This window comes from Cryptomeria japonica, chromosome 1 (assembly GCF_030272615.1).
Source record: "Cryptomeria japonica chromosome 1, Sugi_1.0, whole genome shotgun sequence".
NCBI classification, from domain to species: domain Eukaryota; kingdom Viridiplantae; phylum Streptophyta; class Pinopsida; order Cupressales; family Cupressaceae; genus Cryptomeria; species Cryptomeria japonica.
In genome coordinates, this window is record NC_081405.1 from 501,004,067 (window position 1) to 501,027,634 (window position 23,568).

At 38.8% G+C, this 23,568-nt stretch overlaps 1 pseudogene; it reads left to right on the plus strand.

Annotated features, from left to right (window-relative positions):
- Positions 1-23,568, plus strand: part of LOC131073488 (uncharacterized) — a 61,592-nt pseudogene that overhangs the window by 13,223 nt on the left and 24,801 nt on the right.

Genomic DNA, 23,568 nt, shown 5'->3' on the forward strand with positions numbered 1-23,568 from the left:
GAATTCGACATTAAATAAATAATATAATTAAAGCAATTAAGGTAAATAACTAATTAGAGATTAAAATCGTCAAATGAACAATAAAGTCAATAACACGAAATACAAGAATATTCAATGAGTTAAATTGGATTAAAACACAAATTACCAAATATGATCCCGAAATCTCAATATGAACACTAATCCAAGTTAAAACACGAAAATAGAAAATAATTAAAAATCGTCAAATCTTAAGAACTTTAAAATAACAATATCACTAATAGAGTCATAACTAGTATTAAGTAACTAATCAAACACAATCAATCAATTACCGCAATTTAAATAAATTAAATAATAAATCAATCACTTTACTCAAAGAACTTAAATAAAATAACTGAATAATCAAACTCACTATGCCACATACTCACAAGTCATGATGACGATGATGACATGGCGAACTTCGCCAAGATTGGTGATAAGGACTCGACATCAAACCTAGACCTAGAGTGCGGGTAGGGAACCAACGACATCTCTGAACCACATATTGTCATTGGGAAGAAGCACAATCGCACTTGTCAAGCTAGGGGAGCTCGCACTCGGTTGCCCGGGAGGAATGATTACGTTAGTATCTGTAATCCTACAACCACAAAACGATACATGTGCATATATATGTGCATACATAATAGACAAGTGGAGGAATGTCACAATGACACATCCTGCTCGCAATAAGTGATGTGACGTTGATTCACCTATGCATATAGTCAACAAAAGTCATACAATGAGCAATGCATCATACATAAATCAGAACTAGGGGTTAGTATATCCATTGCATAATAAAGCAAAAGTTAATGAAATTTATCCATCTATGCATCGACCATGACATAATACACATAGCAATGAAAACATCATCATGAAATCTAAATCACATAAGGTCGCAACGAAGCATGAGAAAAATCAATATTATCCAGAGTCACGAAGCATACAATATCTATCAATGATCATCAATGCAGCACATATAAAAGTCAAAATAAATCTACGCATCATGTGAATCCAAACAAGTCCATCATATCCATCGCACAAAAATGAATGTCTAATCGATTCTATCAAAATGTAATAAGATTTTTCTCATGTGTGGGCATTACAAGGGAAACTCTTCATTTATAAAAGACTCTACATCTCCTTCACATCCTAGGTAAAATGCTCTTGACTCTATTCACTTTACTATAGCATGCATCTTCTCTTGAACATATATGCTCACTAAAGTGGGGGAAAAATGTAATGTTGTAAATTTCTTGTAATACAATTTCACATCACTTACACCTTACCTTATTTATAATTAAGAAATTATATGTTCTTTATCCTTAATTTTAATCCAAAGCATTGCCTAATACGCCACATACCTAAATTCTAGATAGCTAGGTCTAGTTTTCACCCGAACGAATGCACATTGCATATACATCTATAGGTGGGTACCCTTTTGTCGTCTAGGTGCCACATGCCTCAGTAAGAGTTCAAGAACAATACCACCAAAAGCCACATTTTATGTATAATCTATCAATATAAATCTTGACTATTTATCATTGGGTCACAAATCTAATGGTGGATATTTTGTGTTCTATACTTGCTCTAGAAGGAAACCCTAGTTTATGAGGGTATTACATTATGGTTGTGTAAGTTGCGATGTATTTTGAGTGTATGCCAGCTATTGAGTTGCCTCTAGATCTTTGTTAGTGATACTCTTGTGAGAAGCTTACTATGTAAGTAAATTGCAATCTATTTTTTAATTTCTAAATAATATATTAGGTGACTTTTGTATTATGAGATTTTTCTCCCAAAGGTTTTCCCCCACATAAATCACTATATTGTGGTATACATGTTATTTGTGTTCATTTCTATTAAGTTTTTGCAACTATTGTAAACATCTATAAAGTTTTGCATAACCCTCCTCTCGAGATTAGTATAGGGAGTTGTTCCACAACCTTAACTTCCTTTCAGTTCCAACATGGAATACTTATTTGACAAGTTTACTTACTAATGTATGTCATTTCATGTTTCCTCTGTGTCTCTTTATTTTAGTAAATGATATAAACATGAATTTTGTGATAATTTACATGCTAGATAATTAATACAGGCTAATTTATCAGGTACAACTTCAGGAGATGTAATGGTCACCCTAATAGAAAACTATAAGCTATGTAAAATGTTAGACTATAAATTGAGGAATGGATTTTATGACATATTATTTTATTTATATAGAGTAGCATTTAAATTAATATTTATTAGATTTATAATCATGTTCTTGAATATATGCTTGTATTCATTTTTTATGAATAATTTGTAAAAGATTGAGATTAGTCTTTGATTCTCCCATATTATTAGTCCTTTTTGTGTATCTAATGATAGTTGTTCATCATGGATTTAGCACACAAAAACTTAGAAAAAATATAGATCAATTTTACCTCTTGAAAGGGATCTAATCTTAGAAAATGGAAAATGGCAATTTAAGGTCTTTATTGTCAAGTCTTGGCCTTATAAGATAACTTAGTTGTTCAATGTATTTGTTGTTTTAACAAAGGAATTTGATATTTTCAACCAAAAACCTAATGAGGGGTTTTCAAATTATTTATTTATAAAATAATGAAAACCCTAGACATTTCTTCGTATGGGTGAGTTCACAATAATGGTTTCCACTTTCACCAATGAAGGAAAAATGCGATGGTGGGAAAAAAAATCAGAGGGTGTTCGCTCAAACTAGGGGTGTTTGAATGAACTACCCTTTGGGGTTTGCTCGAACCCCCCACTTCGCTTGAAACCCCTCATTCGAGCAATCCCCCTTTAATGGTTCTTCTTTTCAATTTTTAATTATATTGGGGGGCTGATTCGAACTCCCCTTTGTTCAAAGGTGTTTATGGGGGTTCATTTGAACCCCCCTTCGTTCAAAGTCCCTTTTTTATACTTCTATGAAACTCTACAAATTTCTACAGATTTTTGGTTTTCAAACCATTGGTTGAAGGCTCAAATGGAACGATCTTGACAACCCAAAATGTAGTATGATAGTCCTCGAAGAAAGATGTCCAATGACTATTATTTTACTACATTGTGAGTTTATTATGATCTTGTTTTTTAAATTTTATGAAATATTGGTTTTTCAATGAGTATGAACTTCTATGTTTCAACGTATTGGGAAAATAGTAAACTAATTCAAATAATTTATGAAAAATATCTATGCCCTACATATTGATGTCTTCTTTCTAACAAAAAAATAAAAAAAATTAAATTTCGATATATATAGAACAAGTTATGTGCTCAAACATATGCCTATGTGCAAATTATAATTTGTCGGACTTCAAAACTTAATAAATGAAAAATATTAAATATATCACTATCAAACCAACTCCATACCCTGGATATTGATGTTACAAACCAAAATTCAAAAGAATTGAGTTTTTATCATTTTTAGAAAAAAAGTTATGTGTTTCGGGAGGCACATCACTCTTAAAAAATGTTGTTTGTTATAAACAACCACTTTTCGAGGGAGATGGAAAAATAAAAAACAATTTTTTTCAAAAGAATTTGAAAAAAATATATTTAGAATCTGCAGACAAGATGTTGCAAATCACCAATTTACATCATCTTCAAATTCTTAGTGGTTTAAAAGTTATAGGTGTCAGAAAGTGAAGATTATTTTAAAAATGTTCATCTCAGTGTCAAAGTTGGCAAAAAAGTGGGAACCATTATTGTGATTTCACCATATCTATGATCGAAAAAAGATATATCATTTGATTTAGTAGTAAAGTGGATTCTTTCCTAACTAATCATAATGTTTAAAAGAATGTATAAAAGATAGTGTGGATAAAGAAAGGGTTAAAAATTCCTAAGGCTAATCACAACGATGATTCAATGCTTCAAATAGATACATCCCACATGTAAACCAATTTTTAATTAATCAACAACGACATGAAAATGGTTCAATCTTCAAAGGAAATAAAGGTTTTAAAATCAGGAAAAGATTCACCAAGTACCTAGATCTGACAAAACTTAATTAAATCTTCACAGTTGAACTATATTCAAAATAAGCTCAACCTAACCATAAAGAAACTTACAATCAAAAAATAACAAGTGGTATGAAGTAGAGATCTGTGAAATATCCAAGGATTTTGTTATCGTTGTAATTTAATTGCATCTAATATTTTAGAAGGAACCATGCAATCTGTTTAAATAATCAACAGATAACATCAAAATCAATGCCTCTTCTTGTATTACTTTTAAAATAGTTGGGTTCAAGAATTCTTAATGTCTTCTAGACTCACTCAAGACTAAATTTATACTCTCTAGCTCCCTAAATTTACAAGAGAAAATGATTTCCTTTTATAGGGGCAAAAAGGAAACTTACTATACAATAGTCATGAGGATCATTCCAACACCAGTGGCTAAGATTTCATGATCATTTAATAATGGATGAAATAATTAATATATTGATCCCCTATCTCTAAATGACTTTAGTTGCACCATTTGTCCAAGAAAAGGAAAAACAAAACCTTTTAGGCTCCTTCAAAAGAGAACATTATATTAGTAGTTGGCACAACATATAGATCTAGCACAATTTTCAAATTATGGTACATCCATCACACAAGATTAAACATCCACTTGGTGCTAATCAATTGATCCAAATTAAAATAACAAATTTTCAAAAAAAAAAACTCCAAAAGTAAGCCCGCATTAGTTAATACGTCTTACAAACATTATAACCTGCATGCAAAAAACTTTAATAACTAATGCATAAAACACTTGTCATGTATAAAAATGACCTTGAACAAAATTAGCCCACAAAAATATCATTATTTAAAATTATTTTAAAAGATATTTATTTATTCCAATGTCACTTTTTTTATTAAGGAAAAAACAGGTTTTAGGGTGACCCAAAACCCCATACAATAGGTTTTGAAGGGACCCGAAACCCTCCAGATTTTACCAGGATCTGGAACCCAACAAACAATGCTATTTAAAGATACCAACCATGAGACACAACAACCAAAATTCAGTAAAACAAGCTAACACCAGGGTAAGTGTACAAAGATGGGGGGCCAAAAATATTGCAAAAACATTTTTGGCCCCCATCAAGCACATGCGCCATACAATGTTGTATATTGACAAGTGCATTTTCAGTTTGAAAAGCACAATTTGTCTTTCCCTTTCACTCTCTATCTCTGAATATATACTTAAATATAACATTTAAGTCTAAGTCATATTTCTATTTGTCTTTTTCCTTTGACAAATAGAAATGTGACTTATACTTTAGGTTATATTTTATGTATATATTGGCAGGATGTTTGAGAGTGGTTTTAGATCTCTAGGAGTTATGATGCAAATTCTAGTTTTTAGAGTATTCATACAAATTTCAGAATTAGTCAAATTTTAGTAATCAGCATGCTCGTATCAACATTCTCTCTCTGGTCTCTCCCTCTCCTTTCTTGTATTCCCCCTCTCTCTCTCTTCCTCAACCCCTACCTCTGTATCTCTCTCTTTCTCAAGTTTCTCCATCTCTTTCCCTCCCTCCCTCTCTTGCACTTGGCGTTTCTCTCCCTCTAGTTTCTCCCTCAACCCCCACCTTCCACCCTCTCTCTCTCTCTCTCTCTCTCTCTCTCTCTCTCTCTATGGTTGATGGAAGGAAAATAAAATAGCAGGGAGAGAGGTAGAAAGACTAGAGAGCAAGTGAGAGAGCTGGACGGAGGAAGGGAGTGGTTGATGGAAAGATAGGAAAATACCAAGGATAGAGAGATGTTAAGTGAGTGATAAATAGAGAGAGTTGAAGTGAAAGAGAGAGGGAGGGAGGAAGGAATGGGTTGAGGGAGAGACCAGAGAGAGAGAGAGATCAAGTGGGAGAGATGAAGGGAGGAAGGGAGAGGTTGATGGAAAGAGAGGGATATATCAAGGAGAGAGGGAGGAAGGGTTGGAAAGAGAGGGAGATATTAGAGAAAGAGAGATTAAGTGGGAGAGGGAGAGAGGTATGGGTTGATGAAAAGAGAGAGAGAGAGAGAGAGAGAGAGAGAGAGAGAGAGAGAGAGAGAGAGAGAGAGAGAGAGATGGAAGGAGGAAGGGGTTGATGGAAAGAGAGGAATATGTCAGGGAGAGAGGGATAGATCATAGGGGGAGAGAGAGAGAGAGAGAGAGAGAGAGAGAGAGAGAGAGAGAGAGAGAGAGAAGGGGGGCAGGGGTTAAGGCAAAGAGAGAGCCCAAGTGAAAGAGATGGATGGAGGGAGGTAGGGGCTGATGAAATGAGAGGGAGAGACCTAAGAGAGAGAAAGAGAGAGGAGAGGAAAGGGGGTCAAGATGAGAGAGAGAGCATGGGGGATTGGAAAGGAGAGAGAGATAGAGATGGAGGGAAAGAGGGTGAAGCGGATTGGGAAGGAGAGACGTAAAAGTGTTAGAGGAAAAGACAGAGAGACTTGAGAGAGAAAAAGAGTTAGAGGGAGAGAGAGAGAGACTTGAGAGTGTAAGATATTTAGAGGGAAAGATCTAGATAGACTTGAGAGAGAAAGAGAAAGGGAGGGGGAGGAAGAGAATAAACAAAATGGGACAAAGACACCTAAGAGAGAAGGGGAGAGAGAAAGAGAGAGAGAGAGAGAGAGAGAGAGAGAGAGAGAGAGAGATGGGGTGGGAGAGAATGAACAAAATGGGATAGACACACTTGAGAGATAGAGAGAGAGACTAGGAGGGAGAGAGGGAAAGAATGGGATAGAGACACTTGATGGGGAGAGTGAGAGAGGGGGAGTGGGGGAGACATAGAGACCCCTAAAAACACCATATGACCCCTTAGGACACCATATGACACCTAAGGACACCATATGACCCATTTTAACATCAAAGTACATGACATGACCCCCCATGATGCCATATGACCAATTAGGACAATATGATGTCCTAAGGGGTCATATGGTGTCCTAAGGGGTCATATGGTGTTCTAATACATGTGTGGGCCCTTAGGACCCCATATGACACATGACAACACCATATGACCCTTTAGAACAACATATGATCCCTTAGGACAATATGTTGTCCTTATGGTGTCCTTAGGGGTCATATGGTGTTCTAACACATGTGTGGCCCCCTAGGACCCCATATGACCCCTAACGACACCATGTGACCCCACGAGACACCATATGACCCCTTATGACACCATATGACCCCTTAGGACAATATGATGTCCTAGGGGGTCATATGGTTTCATAAGGGGTCATATGGTGTTTTAACACATGTGTGGGCCCTTATGACCCCATATGACCCCTTAGGACACCATATGACCCCTTAGGACCATATGATGTCCATATGGTGTCTTAAGGGGTCATATGGTGTTCTAACAAGCATGTGGCCCCTTAGAACCCCATATGACCAATAACGACACCATGTGACCCCTTAGGATACCATATGACACCACATGACCCCTTATGACACCAGATGACCCCTTAGGATAATATGATGTCCTAATAGGTCATATTGTGTCCTAAGGAGTTATATGGTGTTTGAACACGTGTGTGGGTTCTTACGACCCCATATGACCCCCAATAATACTATATGACCCCTTAGGACAACATATGACTTTTGAGGACACCATATGACCTCTTTTAACATCCTAGTACACGACATGGCCCCTTAGGACAATATAATGTCTTAATGGGTCATATGGTATCCTAAAGGGTCATATGGTGTCCTAAGGGGTCATACAGTGTTCTAACACATGTGTGGGCCCTTAGGACCCCATATGACCCTCTAATGACACCATATGACCCATTTGGACACCATATGATCCCTAAGAACACCATATGACCCTTTCTAACATCCTAGTATACGACATGACCCCTTATGACATCATATGACCCCTTAGGACAATATGATGTCCTAATGGGTCATGTGGTGTCCTAAGGGGTCATATGGTCTTCTAATACATGTTTGGCCCCTTAGGGCCCCATATGACCCCTTAGGATACCATATGACCCCTTTTAATATCCTAGTACATGACATGACCTCTTATGACACCAAATGACCCCTTTTAATATCCTAGTACACGACATGACCCCTTATGACACCATATGACCCCTTAGGACAATATGATGTCCTAATGGGTCATATGGTGTCCTAAGGTGTCATATGGTGTTCTAATACACGTGTGGGCCTTGAGGACCCCATATGACCTCTCAGGACACCATATGACCCCTTAGGACAACATATGAGCCCTTAGGACAATATGATGTCCTAATGGAGTCCTAAGGGGTCACATGGTGTTCTAACACATGCATGGACCCTCAGGACCCCTTATGACCCCTAACGACACCATGTGACCCTCATGACACCATATGACCTCTTAGGACAATATGATGTCCTAATGGGTCATATGGTGTCTTAAGGGGTCATATGGTGTCCTTAGGGGTCATATGGTCTTCTAACACATTGTTGGCCCCTTAGGACCCCATATGACCCCTCAGGACACCATATGACCCTTGAGGACACCATATGACCCCTTTTAACATCCTAGTACACAACATGACTTAGTATGACACCATATGATCCCTTAGGGAAATATGATGTCCCAATGGGTCATATGGTGTCCTAAGGTGTCATATGGCTCCCTTACATGTGTGGGTCCTTAGGACCCCATATGACCCCTGACGACACCATATGACCCCTTAGGAAACCATATGACACCTTAGGACACCATATGATGTCCATATGGTACCCTAAGGTGTCATATGGTGTTCTAACACATGTGTGGCCCCTTAGGTCGCCTTATGACCCCTATGAACACCATGTGACCCCTTATGACACCATGTGACCCCTCATGACACCATATGCCCCCTTAGGACAATATGATGTCCTAATGGGTCATATGGTGTCTTAAGGGGTTATATGGTGTCCTAAGGGGTCATATGGTGTTTTAACACATACTTGGCCCCTTAGGACCCCATATGACCCCTAACAACACCATATGACTCCTCAATATACCATATGACCCGTTAGGACAATATATGACCCCTTAGGACAATCTGATGTTGTAATGGGTTGTATGGTGGCCTAAGGGGTCATATGGTGTTCTAACACATGCATAGACCCTTAGGACACCATATTACCCTAGAGAGGGAGGGAGGGGGAAGAGAGAGGGAGAGATAATGAGAAAGTTTGAGAGGGAGGGGGAGGAGAGAGGGAGAGATTGGGAGAGACACACCTGAGAGAGGAGGAGAGTGATATAGAGAGATAGTGGTTGAGAGGGGTGTAAAGTGGAAAAATCGAACCCTAGTTGTTCTCCCCTCCCCAACTCCAAAGAGAGAGAAGGGAGGTCACTAGGGTTGATGGTTTTCACTTAGGAGAGACTTCACATTCAAAAGAGGGGTTGAAACCCACAAGATCCAATCCCACACAATGCAAGATTGGATTCTAAAAGAGTTTCAAGGGTTAAGACATCAAGGATACCCTCTTTTGTAAAGAATGTAGATAGAAAGATTGAACTAGGAATGCATGTAAAGTAGAAAAGATTCACTTATAAATAGAGATAGGGATACGGGATGAAGCTGCGGACCTGGAATTAGTAGTAAAATGTCGAGACGGTGTTGTTCTACAAATTTAAGCGAAAGTTGACGGGACGATGGCGCCCGGAGTGCACACGGTCCTCCGAAAAATCCGCGAAACGAAGGGGGATCTGTTCGTCTCTGCACAAGGATTACAGATCTTCAATTATAGCTGCATACCTGCAACCTACACACAGAAAAGAGAGGATGATTGGGGGGTTAGGGATTAGGGGTTTGCCTTTAGGTCAAACCCCGGTTTTGGAATTAACCAAGAAATGAGAATGCTGTAAATGTAAATGTTTGTAATGTAAACAAGTACTACTACCTTGTTGTAAGAATGTTTGTATTCTTACATGCGAAGGTGTAATGTATGTAGTATGTTGTATGTTCTATGTGATCTCCTCTTCAATGGTTGAATCCTTGTCTTGAATGCAACACTTAGCCTTGAATGGAGACTTAGAATGCTCAATTGCTTGAAGGAATGCTTGAATGCTTGAATGTTTGAATGTTTGAATATCGCTTCTGCATCTTGCTCTTGCTTTTTTTTTTCGTCCTCCCTTTCTAGGAGAGGAAAAGTAGTTTATATACTTGTCAATTAGGGTTGAGAGACTGATTTTTCCGACCTTAGGCCGACCTAGAAGCATTATTTTCCAATTTGCAAACTTCAAGACCCGATGCCCAAAAGGAGACCGGGCCCAAAATAGGGCCAGGGACCAGGGCGCTGGGTGCCATGGTCCTGGGCGACCAGGGCGCTGGGCGCCTTAGTCCTGAAGGACCAGGGCACTGGGCGCCATGGTCCCACCTCCCGGGACAGCAGGGTGCAAGGAGGGATCAGGCCAAGGTGCAGAAAATGCAGTTTTTGGTGTCGTAAACAGGTTTCAGGGTCTCCATTCAGGTTCAACGTTGCACCGCCATCATGAAGACCCAAATGCAGTCAAAATTCCAAGTGTCACAATTTTAGGATGCTACATTTAGCCCCCACTTTAGCGGGAGTATAAGCGTACGCTCATACTTCCGGTAAAGTACAAGGAAACAACATTGAAAGACTTTCACCACATCAAGGAGGCAAGATACACCAAGCCCCCAGTGTACTAAGGATCTTACGACTTCGATTGAAAAAGTAAAAGGGAAGATCATGAGGGAGAACCATGACTATCAGTAGTAAGGTTCCCTCACTATGAGTTATGCAAGAAAGATATCAAAAATTTTCAAGGCAAAGCTAAATTTGTCAAGAAATTTTCAAGTATCTTGAAAAGATATGAACAGGATGTATGTTTAGCCCCCACTTTAGCGGGAGTATAAGCGTACGCTCATACTTCCGGTAAAGTACAAGGAAACAACATTGAAAGACTTTCACCACGTTAAGGAGGCAAGATACACCAAGCCCCCAGTGGACTAAGGATCTTATGACTTCAATTGACAAAGTAAAAGGGAAGATCACGAGGGAGAACCATGACTGTCAGTAGTAAGGTTCCCTCACTATGAGTCATGCAAGAAAGATATCAAAAATTTTCAAGGCAAAGCTAAATTTGTCAAGAAATTTTCAAGTATCTTGAAAAGATATGAATGGGATGTATGCCCCCCTACGTTAAAGCGATCGCACACGCCTCACCAGGGGTGATTGCTTTAAGGTAGTGATACATATAAGAAATGAGAAGGGAAAGGAGCACGTTATCACAAGGATTTAGCCCCCAAGTGTGAGATAAGCCCAAGGATAATAGACACAAAACACAAAGCACAAGGTGACTTCACTTTCCTTGAGGTCAGTATGTTGTATGATAATTCATGTATATCATATGTATGTATGCATAATTGTTCTTCATTCCCCAATCAAGGAAGGTCACCTAGAAGAAGGGAGCACATGTGTCTTTTGAGTCAACATGAGAGAGACCAAAAGAGATCTCAATGTTTTGCATCGTCCTCAAGTAGACAACACTAAGGACAACAAATAGAAGAATGAGAATAACACATAGAAGAAGTAACAAAAGATATCAAGAGAGGAGGAGAGAGTCTGCTATGCTAATGTTACTAGTCTAGCACGTCATCCACCCCCCGATCTTGCTGATCAGTATTTCGGGAAGGCAGGAAACACGCTAGAGGAGGAATATCCAACACAGCAGATGGAGCTATCACAAGATCCAAACAAGGGCTATGCTCATGTTCCAAGCCACGTAATTCTTGTCTAGGAGCTAGGATAAGTGCTTTAGAAAATTCATTAGATAAATGGTTATCAACATCAACATATTCATATTCACTATCAGAATGAACAGAAGTAACATTTTCATCATGAATAACATTTTCATCTATATCATCATCAAGATTTATAAAAATAGGATCTTTAACTCGCACAGGATCAAGACCATCATGCATCTTATGTTTAGGAGATTTTGGCTCAATTTTCGGCTGAGGAGAAAATGGAATAATACTAGTTGAAGGTGTTTTTGGGGATTGCAAAGTTTGAGAAGCAGCTGCCTGAGCTCTAAGACGACGCTTCGTTGGCGTTCACGTGCAGAATGATTTTGTCTAGTCTTAGTAGGAAGTTGAGAAGATTGAGGAGGAGGAATGTTCTCATCCTTATCACTTGGGTGTTTAGGTTGTGGTCTCTTAGGTTGAATAATAGGAGAAGAGGAAGGTCTCTTCTCTCTATAAGAGGAAGGAGGAGGAACTGCTCCATATAAAGGAGGAATATCTGGTTTAGGAAGGAGACCAAGTCCATCATGACGAGGAGGTATAGGTCTACTTTTAGGAAGTTTATTGGTCATAGGCATAGTCACATTCATAGGGATGGATTGGGAATCTTCTTGAGGAAAGACATTAGTTTTATCTTTCAAAGGAAGAACTTCCTTCTCAAGAATGATAGGAATATCAAGTTTGGGTGTTCTAGGTTCACTTAGAGATAGGATCATATCTTTTTTCCACTTTTGATAAGATTTGAAAAGATGATCACTCCGCGGTGGAAGAGATTGGAATTGTTTAGGCCAAAAATAATCAATAGGAATGCTAGAAGTTCTTTCAGCTGGTTTAAAGAGACTATGATTGACAGTAACAACTTCACCATTATGGGGAAATTTCAAACACTTATGAATAGGAGAAGCAATAGCTTTCATGGAAGATAACCAAGGATAGCCTAGCTTCACACGAAATTGTTCAGACGATGGAATAATAGCAAAGTCCACATCAAGGGATTTGTTATGGACCTCAATAGGTAATGTAATAGAACCAATTGCAGGAGAAGAAAATGCATCAAATAGTTTCACAACCACATTTGTTTCATCATAGATCACTTGATTCAATTGCAAAGTAAAAATAAATTCTTCAGTAATGATATTAACCATACAAGAAGGATCAATAAGCACTCCACGGCAAGGTGTATTCTTGACTTTTGCAACTATATATAAAGGACCATCGGGTGCCCTGATAGTTTCACTAGAATCAAATGTGATGGAAGGTTCTTTAGGGATTTTCTGCTGTTCCACAAAGTTAATCACATTCGGAGTCATAGACACAAGATCATCAGGTGAGATAGAGGAATCATTAGTATCAATCACATTAGAGGTATGAGAAGGTAATGGATCAGTAAAAATCTGAAGATTTTGGTTAGGAGGAGCTACAGATGTGTTGCCTTTATCATTCACACCAAAAACAGAGATAGTATTATTATCAATCAAATCTTGAATTTTACCCTTTAAAGCAAAACATTTTTCAGTATCATGCCTAGGATGACGATGAAATTGACAAAAAGATTTGTTATCAAAATAGGGTGAGTTAATCTTTGCAGGATCTATTTGCTTTATAGGAGGAAGAGTAAGCACATTTTGTTCCAATAACTTATTCATAATACTATGCAATGATTCATTCAAAGGAGTAAACTTTCTTTCTTTCTTGAAAAACTTAGAAATAGGAGGCACACCTGATGCTGCATTCACATTGTTGTTGATGATGTTTTCATTGAACTTAATTGACTCTCTGTTCGGTTTAAACTTCCCAAGTGGTTGTTGACTACTATCACCCTTATCACTCGGAGCCATAGGATTTGCTTGTTCCATTTGACTCATAGTCAGTTGATAATTGTGAAGAGTTGTGCACAACTGTTGGAAATAAGTAAACTCAGAAAACCGAAGTTTTTCTCTAATATCTTTTTGTAAATTAGAAATAAAGATTCTTTTAATATCATTGTCAGGTACTGGAAAAGAAATTTGAGCATACAAATGCTTATATCTACCAATGAAATCAGTCACTTTTTCTTTAACACCTTGTTTACAATGCATTAAATCAATCAAAGTAACTTTAGGACTTATATTGTTTTGAAATTGTTGAAAAAAAGCATTTGCAAGTTGTTCGAAAGAAGAAATGGAATAAGAAGGCAACGAGCAATACCATTGTAGGGCTTTATCTCTTAATGTTCTAGTAAACAGTTTTGCAAGCAACCTTTGGTCATAAGCAAAATCGGTACATATTGTTTGAAAGGTCTTAACATGTGTTAGAGGATCACCCTTACCATTATAAAGCTCCAAATGCGGAATTTCAACATGTTTAGGGGGGATAGCTCGAACAATGTCAAGAGAAAGTGGGCTCGCAACATCAAATGTGGGCACACTAAACTTAGATTGATTCATAGAGGCAATTTGTTGCTGTAAAGAAGAGACAGTTTGTGCAAGATTGTTGATGGTCGCTTCAGTCGAAGAGTTCATATTAGACGTGTTAGATTGTGATGGAGGTATTATGTTATTGAAAGAAGGTATTGATTGAGAGTAAGGTGGCCGGACACTATGATAGTTAGTCATAGGGGATGATTGGAAAGGAGGAACACTACAAGGAGGAATGGAATGGTTAAATGAATTGCCCCCTTGCGTCATGTTTATTTGCGGAAATGTAATAGGGACACTCATTGAAGGAATGAATGAAGAAGTCGGATTGAATGAAGGAAGAGGGTTGATTGAAGAAGAGGGATTGCCCCCATGACTGGTGATCATAGGTGGAATGTCTTGTATTGAAGTAGTCATTATGTTTGATGTAAAAGTAGGTATACTAGCAATAGGAGTTGTCAAAGGAATAGAATGATTAACTTGAGTAGGAGGTTGTGTATAACCTAAAGTTTCGGCACAACTCTTCATAGGCATCACATTCAAATCCACAATGTGTGCAATACCACGCAAAATATCAATTCCATTCTTATCACTTTGAACCATATGTTTTAGACCCTCAATTAAGGAAAGAGCTTGACTATCGGGGTATTCTTGAGACATCCATTGTCGAAAATCATCAAATTGGTTATCCAATTTTGAAAGTTGTTCTACAGAAACCTCATGGAGAGCTTCTTCATCATTAAGAGGATTAGAGGAATTACCCATGTCCTTGTTAAAAAGGCCATTCAAATTAGGTTCCATCTCCTCAGTAATTAAACCTTGGAAAGACTTAATTCTAAGGCTTCGTCTAACGGGAATAGCGTAAGTAGGGCTTATTGTTGTAAAACTCATGCACTAAAGAGAGAGAGAAGATTTTGAATTTTAGAGGTAGCAAATTTCAATAAAATCAGCCAATCTCCTAGATTTAAGCTGTTAAATACAATCAAGACAATCTCCCGAAATTTCGAAAAAAATGTCAGGGACCGTGGTGAACGGAGTGCACACGGTCCTCGCAACTTTTTTCAAATTTTTCAGGGATGAAAGTTATGATGATTTTAAAGCTAATCTAAAAAAATTGAGTGATTTTACGATCTGTAGATAGGCCAAATTGAAGTTGCAATCTCAAAATTGAACCCTACCAAGATTGTTGCAAAATTTGAATTTTGAAAAAGAGAGGGAAACTGAAATTTTGAATTTTATGATTTTGGATGGAATACTGAAAGCAATGCAGAATTTGAAATTTAAAAGTTGACTCGATTTCATGCAAAATTCAAATTTGAAAGTGGAAATCAAAGTTGCCGCAATTAGACACTTAATTTCAAAAGTCACAAATTGTAAAAATTTGAATAAAGCACTGAAATTTCGAATGAATGCTAACACACTTTTCAGATTTTGGACAGTAAGGAACACAATTTTGATATGAATTTTAATTTCAACAATTTTTTGAATGATTATAAGCCTTTATCTGAGCAATCACTAGACCAACTTTGACTTTAATTTTGAAAGTGTTAGAACTGATAAAATCAGCCAAAATTCTGGATTTTAGCAGAAAAATAAGATCTAGCTCCCGAAATTTCGGAAAAAATGTCGGGGACGATGGCGCTCGGGGTGCACACAATCCTCGCAACTTTTTTCCAAATTTTTAGGGATGAAAGATATTGTGATTTTGTTGCGGAATCCAAAGTTACAGCCGATTTGGAGGTGTTTTGATCAGTGAAATTATCAGTCAAAGGTTGAATCAAGAAGGTTTTAAAAATGAGGGTTTTGACACTTAACCACTTAATTTTCAAAATTAAAGCACAAATATGAATTGACAATTTACAATAGAAGGGTAGATCTGAAACAAGCATTAAACATTTCACAAGCTCAATTACTAAAAAGAAAATTTTAGGGTTTTTATGCAATCAACCTCTAAAATTTGCAAAAGATCAAACATGGAAATGTAATTAAGGAAGCAAATTTTTCAGATCTAACCATGAATAATCAGAATTAGGATGTTCACGTCGGGTTCACCAAAATGTAAAGCGGAAAAATTGAACCCTAGTTGTTCTCCCCTCCCCAACTCCAAAGAGAGAGAAGGGAGGTCACTAGGGTTGATGGTTTTCACTTAGGAGAGACTTCACATTCAAAAGAGGGGTTGAAACCCACAAGATCCAATCCCACACAATGCAGGATTGGATTCTAAAAGAGTTTCAAGGGTTAAGACATCAAGGATACCCTCTTTTGTAAAGAATGTAGATAGAAAGATTGAACTAGGAATGCATGTAAAGTAGGAAAGATTCACTTATAAACAGAGATAGGGATACGGGATGAAGCTGTGGACCTGGAATTAGCAGTAAAATGTCGAGGCGGTGCTGTTTTGCAAATTTGAGCGAAAGTTGACGGGATGATGGCGCCCGGAGTGCACACGGTCCTCCGAAAAATCCGCGAAACGAAGGGGGATCTGTTCGTCTCTGCACAACAATTCCAGATCTTCAATTATAGCCGTGTACCTGCAACCTACACACAAAAAAGAGAGGATGATTGGGGGGTTAGGGATTAGGGGTTTGCCTTTAGGTCAAACCCCGGTTTTGGAATTAACCAAGAAATGAGAATGCTGTAAATGTAAATGTTTGTAATGTAAATAAGTACTGATACCTTGTTGTAAGAATGTTTGTATTCTTACATGTGAAGGTGTAATGTATGTAGTATGTTGTATGTTGTATGTGATCTCCTCTTCAATGGTTGAATCCTTGTCTTGAATGCAACACTTAGCCTTGAATGGAGACTTAGAATGCTCAATTGCTTGAAGGAATGCTTGAATGCTTGAATGTTTGAATATCGCTTCCGCGTCTTGCTCTTGCTTATTTTTTTTCTTCCTCCCTTTCTAGGAGAGGAAAAGTAGTTTATATACTTGTCAATTAGGGTTGAGAGACTGATTTTTCCGACCTTAGGCCGACCTAGAAGCATTATTTTCCAATTTGCAAACTTCAAGACCCGATGCCCGAAAGGAGACCGGGCCCAAAATAGGGCCAAGGACCAGGGCGCTGGGCGCCATGGTCCCACCTCTCGGGACAGCAGGGTGCAAGGAGGGATCAGGCCAAGGTGCAAAAAATGCAGTTTTTGGTGTCGTAAATAGGTTTCGGGGTCTCCATTCAGGTTCAACGTTGCGCCGCCATCGTGAAGACCCAAATGCAGTCGAAATTGCAAGTGTCGCAATTTTAGGACGCTACAAGGGGGAGACTTAAGAATTAAAGAATGTCAGAGAGAGAGAGAGAGAGAGAGAGAGAGAGAGAGAGAGAGAGAGAGAGAGAGAGAGAGAGAGAGTTATGTGAGTAAGAGAAAGGGAGGGGAGGGAGACAATGTGAGAGAGATACAGTTGAGAAAGGAGAGTGAGATAGAGAGATAGAGGTAGAGAGGGAGAGAGACATAAATGAGAAAGAATCAGAGAGAGAGAGAGAGAATGAGAGTTAGAGAGAGAGACAGAGAGAGGGAGAGAGGGAATGAGATGAAGAGAGGGAAAAGAGTTAGAGGGAATTGTGAAAGAGAGACCTAAGAGGTGGAGGGAGGGAATGTGAAAGAGATACCTAAGAGGTGGAGGAAGGTATGGTGACAGAGAGAGAAAGAGAGAGTGAGATATAGCGAGAGCTTGAGTGAGAGGAAGGGATGGAAGGAGAGTATAAGAGACTAGAGAGAGAGAGATGTGAAGAGAGGGAGAGAGTGAGAAAGAGTTATAATGAGAAAGGGAGAGAGGGAGGGGGAGGAGAGAGGGAGAGAAAGGGAGAGAGGTACACCTAGGAGAGGAGGAGAGAGATAGGATGGGGGAGGGAGAGAGAGCAAGAGAGGGTGTGAGAGAGAGAGAGAGGGAGAGGGAAGAGATAGGATGGGGAGGGAGAAAGAGAGCGAGAGAGGGTGTGAGATAGAGGGAGAGGGAAGAGATAGGATGGGAGAGGGAGAGAGAGAAAGAGAGGGTGAGAGAGACAGGGAGAGAGAAGACATAGGATGGGGGAGGGAGAAAGAGAGGGTGAGAGAGATAGGGAGAGAGAAGACATAGGATGGGGGAGGGAGAAAGAGAGAGGGTGGAGGGAAACAATGGGAGGGAGAGAGGGAGAGGGAAGAGATAGGATGGGGGAGGGAGAGAGAGTAAGAGAAGGTGAGAGATAGAGGGAGAGGGAAGAGATAGGATGGGGGAGGGAGAAAGAGAGAGGGGGAGGGAAACAATGGGAGGGAGAGAGGGAGAGGGAAGGGATAGGATGGGGGAGGGAGAGAGAGTGAGAGAGGGTGAGAGATAGAGGGTGAGGGAAGAGATAGGATGGGGGATGGAGAGAGAGTGAGAGAGGGTGAGAGAGATAGGGAGAGGGAGGAGATAGGATGGGGGAGGGATAGAGAGCGAGAGAGTGTGAGAGAGAGAGAGGGAGAGGGAAGATATAGGATGAGGGAGGGAGAGAGAGCGAGAGAGGGTGAGAGAGAGAGGGAGAGGGAAGAGATAGGATGGGGGAGGGAGAAAGCGAGTGAGAGAGGGTGAGAGAGAGAGGGAGAGGGAAGAGATAGGATGGGGGAGGGAGAAAGCGAGTGAGAGAGGGTGAGAGAGAGAGGGAGAGGGAAGAGATAGGATGGGGGAGGGAGAGAGAGAAAGAGAGGGTGAGAGACAGAGGGAGAGGGAAGAGATAGGACGGGGGAGGGAGAGGGAAGAGATAGGATGGGGGAAGGAGAAAGACAGAGGGGGGAGGGAAACAATGGGAGGGAGAGAGGGAGACAGAATGGATAGGATGGGGTAGGAAGAGAGAGCGAGAGAGGGTGAAAGGGAGGGAGAGAGAGTGAGAGAGGATGGGGGAGGGAGAGATAGTGAGAGAGGGTGAGAAAGAGAGGGAGAGGGAAGAGATAGGATGGGGGAGGGAGAAAGAGAGAGGGGGGAGGGAAACAAGAGAGGGAGAGGGAAGAGATAGGATGGGGGAGGGAGAGAGAGCGAGAGCGGATGGGAGAGAGTGAGAGGGAGGAGATAGGATGGGGGAGGGAGAGAGAGCAAGAGAAGGTGAGAGAGCGAGGGAGAGGGAAGAGATAGGATGGGGGAGGAAGAAAGAGAGAGAGGGGAGGTAAACAATGGGAGGGAGAGAAGGAGAGGGAAGGGATAGGAAGGAGGAGGGAGAGAGAGAAAGAGAGAGTGAGAGAGAGAGCGAGAGGGAAGAGATAGGATGGGAGAGAGAGAGAGAGAGAGAGAGAGAGAGAGAGAGAGAGGTAGAGGTAAGAGACATGATGAGGGAGGAAGGGAGAGAAAGAGAGGGTGAGAGAGAGGGAGAGAGAAGAGATGGGATGGAGGAGGGAGAGAGAGCAAGAGAGGTTGAGAGAGAGAGGGAGAGGGAAGAGATAGGATGGGGGAGGGAGAAATAGAGAGGGGGAGGGAGAAAGAGAGAGGGTGAGAGAGAGAGAGAGATGCACTTGAGAGAGGAGGAGAGTGAGATAGAGAGATAGAGGTAGAGAGGGAGAGAGACTTAAGAGAGAAAGAATGGGAGAGAAATAGAGGGAAAGAGAATTAGAGATCTAGAGATAAAGAGAGAGAGGGAAAGAGGGACTAAGGCAGAGAGACTTAAGAGAGAAAGAATGGGAGAGAAATAGAGGGAAAGAGAATTAGAGATCTAGAGATAAAGAGAGAGAGGGAAAGAGGGAATAAGGCGAAGAGGGAAAAAGAGTTAGAGGGAAAGAGTGAGAAAGAATGGGAGAGAGAGACACCTGAGAGAGGAGGAGAGAGATATAGATAGATAAAGGTTGAGAGTGAGAGACTTGATAGAGAGGAGAGAGACTTGAGAGAAAGAGAAAGGGAGCAAGAGGGAGAGAAAGAGAAAGAGAGATAGAGGAAAAGAAAGACTTGAGAGAGGAAGAGAAAGGGAGGCAGATGAAGAGGAAGAGAAAGGGAGGGGGAGGAAGAGGGAGAGAATGGGAGAGAGTGAGAGATAGAGACAGAGATACTTGAGAGGGAGAGAAAGAGAAAGAGAGAGCCCAAGTGAAAGAGGGAAAGAGAGGGATATACGAAAGAGAGAGAGAGAGAGAGAGAGGGCGATGGAGATGGGAAAGAGAGGGAGAGATACCTAAGAGAGGGAAGGAAGTAGAGAGGGAGAGACCTAAGAGAGAGAGAGAGAGGGGTTAAAGAAGAGAGGGGGAATGCAGGGAAGAGACCAGAGAGATAATGTTGATTACTGAAATTTGACTAAGTCTGAAATTTATATGAATACTCAAAAAACTAGAATCTACATTATAACTCCTAGAGATCTAGAACCACTCTCAAACATCCTGACAATATATACATAAAATATAAGTTAAATATAAGAAATAAAAAAGACAAATATAAATGTGAGTTATACTTAAATGATATATTTTATGTATATATTTCAAGAGAGAGAACACTTTGTGCTTCCTAGAATGAAAAATTGCTATGAAATTCATTTGTCATTCGCCAAATATGGTGCACGCCAAATTTGGTGTGCGCCAAATGTGGTGCCTTGGTAAACACCAAGCCAAAGGCTTGGATTTTCCTTGGGCATCCAACCCTTCTTAGTCTTGAGACGTGTTTTCCAGCAAGTATTAAAAATTTTCTCTTTTTTGTTTGTACTCTCCGTCAAGTTTGCACGTGTTTCAATGAAAAAAAAAAAACACCACACAATTGTCAACTCTCTTTTAGCTACCCAACCATACTTTTCAAATTTTGATAATGTTAAGGTCTTCATCCATAATTTCTTTTGTTAGTGTGTCTGTTTTTTGTCAAAAACCAACATGTCGTATTTCGCCCATAGACTTTTACTTGTTTATCCAATTTTGAAAAAAATTATATTTTTCATAAACTAGACTCCATTCTACACAATTAAAAAAAAATTGAGTTTTAATTAGTTTTCATAAATTTTTAGGGGGAGCATGCTAGATTTTCATTAAAAAATTAGTCCACTTCGAAACCTCCTCGGCCCTATCCACCTGAAGCAACGCTCCTTCCACAGGGGTACCATCAGCACTTAGCTCAGAGATCGCGTCGTCCATAGCCCCCTCCTAGCACCACACCACAAAAAAGAAAGAGGACACAAGGACAAACGAAGCAAACCCCAACCACAAAGCGGCCAAAGAGAGCCAAGCAAAGCCACCTCCGCCGAAAGCAGACACCACCACATCTCCGCACAAACCACCGTTCCTGCAAACACCATCCAGGATTGAAACTGCCAAACCATTCCCGCAGTAGGAAGGAGAAACGACAGGCCAAACAAGGAACTGCCTTCAGAATGTTCCTCTCCATCGGGCTCAAAGTCATACTCCTCGCCTACACTAATGCCCAAAACTCTAGCCTTCCCACCACACAGCAGAACTATCTCAGCCAAAAACACTTCAGATGCCATGACCACACCCCATCTTAGCTTTGTACCAACGTCCCCAGTATATGCACCGAACAAATATCCACAAACAACAATACAGGCAGACGAAACAGGGGGATACAGATAAGGGAACCGGAACAAGAATAGAGAAAAGTCCTCCTCACCATCCCCATCGCCTTCCCTTGATTCACCAGCCTCCTCGGAAGAAACCCTAGCCACACACCTTCAGACGCTCACGCTCCTGCTCTCCATAGACTTAAGACTTATAATTATAACTTAGTTTATTTCAATGTAACGTTAATCCAGTGAATTTATCCATATCTATTTATTAACACCATAAAATACTAAAAAAAAAACAATTGAGAACAATGATTTGAAAAAACCAATTAACTCAATAATTTACTCAATTTATTGTAAGTGTGGGTTTTTGAATGTAATAGGATTCAAATTTTTTGTAGAGTTCAAACGATTCTATAATTTTAGATTTTTGACACAATACAAATCTTAAGGGGCGTAAAATTTTGACAATTTTATAAAAAACAAGCATCAACTAGAAGGCGTTTTCAAAGTGAAATTGTATTATCAAACTATTTTAAATGTGAAAGTCCAAATTTATGGAACCTTCCAATAGAAAAATCTGAAACATTCTAAAAGAAAAAAACACTAATGGTTAAGCACAAGAGCAAGAAACACAACTAGGCAAACTTAAAAGGACAAAAGGTTAAAAAAGGGTGCCCATGTTTAGAACTAGGCATGCATGCAAGACACAACATTAATAAATTTTTACTTGAGTCTATTAAAGGTTTTTATTTGAATTTATTTTTAATCCTAAAATTTAATTGGAATGAAATTCAACATATATCATTAAATGGGTAAATATCATTAAATATAAAAAGTAAAAATTCTAACCTTTTTTAATAAATTAAATTAGTTAAATTAGGATGTTGAGTAGACCCTTTATTATAAATAACCTAAATAATAGTGAAGGTCAAATGAGTTAAAAGAAATATAAGATCTAATGTAAAATTAGAAAAGTCAACAAAGTATTAGATGTAAAAGTAAATCAACAATTAAAGCTTTAAGGTCCGAATAAGGATGTTGGACTGGAATGAAAAAAAATCAAATGATGAAAACTAAAATTATAAGGAAGGTACAAGTAAGAAGCATAAGAAAATGGAATCCAAACCCTTATGAGATCTAAAAAAATAAAACTTCAATAAAAACACTTAATAAATAAAAGAAAGAAAGAAATTCTAAGGACAAAACCTTAGGTCATATATATGAATCTTAAGTTCAACAAATGGAAAAATAATCTCACATATAAATCTCCTAAGAAAGTCAGTTAAACAATAATAAATTGAGCTAAAAATCTATGGAGTTAAGAATATACTAATAAATGTAAAATTAAATTAATAGAAATTAAATGTGGAACTTGGATCAAATATTGTATGGTGGAATATGTTATAAATGACGTTAAGAATTAATTTCTAATGGACCATAACTTCAAGGCTTGATTAAAAAAATTCTTTAATCTATAAATTGACTATGTTTTATCTTAATTGAAATTTATGCCTACACAACCAATCTATATGAGTGTGGGAATTGAATATGGACTCGCAAAAGTGAAATGACTAAAATTTGATAGTTGTATTTATCTTGTCTTACATTATACTACTAGTGTTTCAAGTGGGCATTGGTGTCCACACATAAAATTTGAGAGCTTGGAAGCAAAATTCATGTTCTCCACAACTAAGATCTTAGGCAAATTGATTTAGTGAAGAATGAACTAAGCAATTATGCAAAATATCCAAAATCATGAGTAATTTGCATGTTCTATGTTGCTTTAATACAAGTGTTATTAAGCACTTTTCCTCTACATGATGTTTTTAAAATGAATGGTGAACGCCAATCATACAATAACATATTTTAAACAAATTTACTTAAATGAATGCCAAATCAACTCATAAAAACAGATAAAAAGATAAACAAGATTTAATTTTGAATTTTAAACCTACAATTACAAAAATAACCACTTTAATTAAATTCTATAAACACTAAACTTATAAATAGGGAATAAAAGAT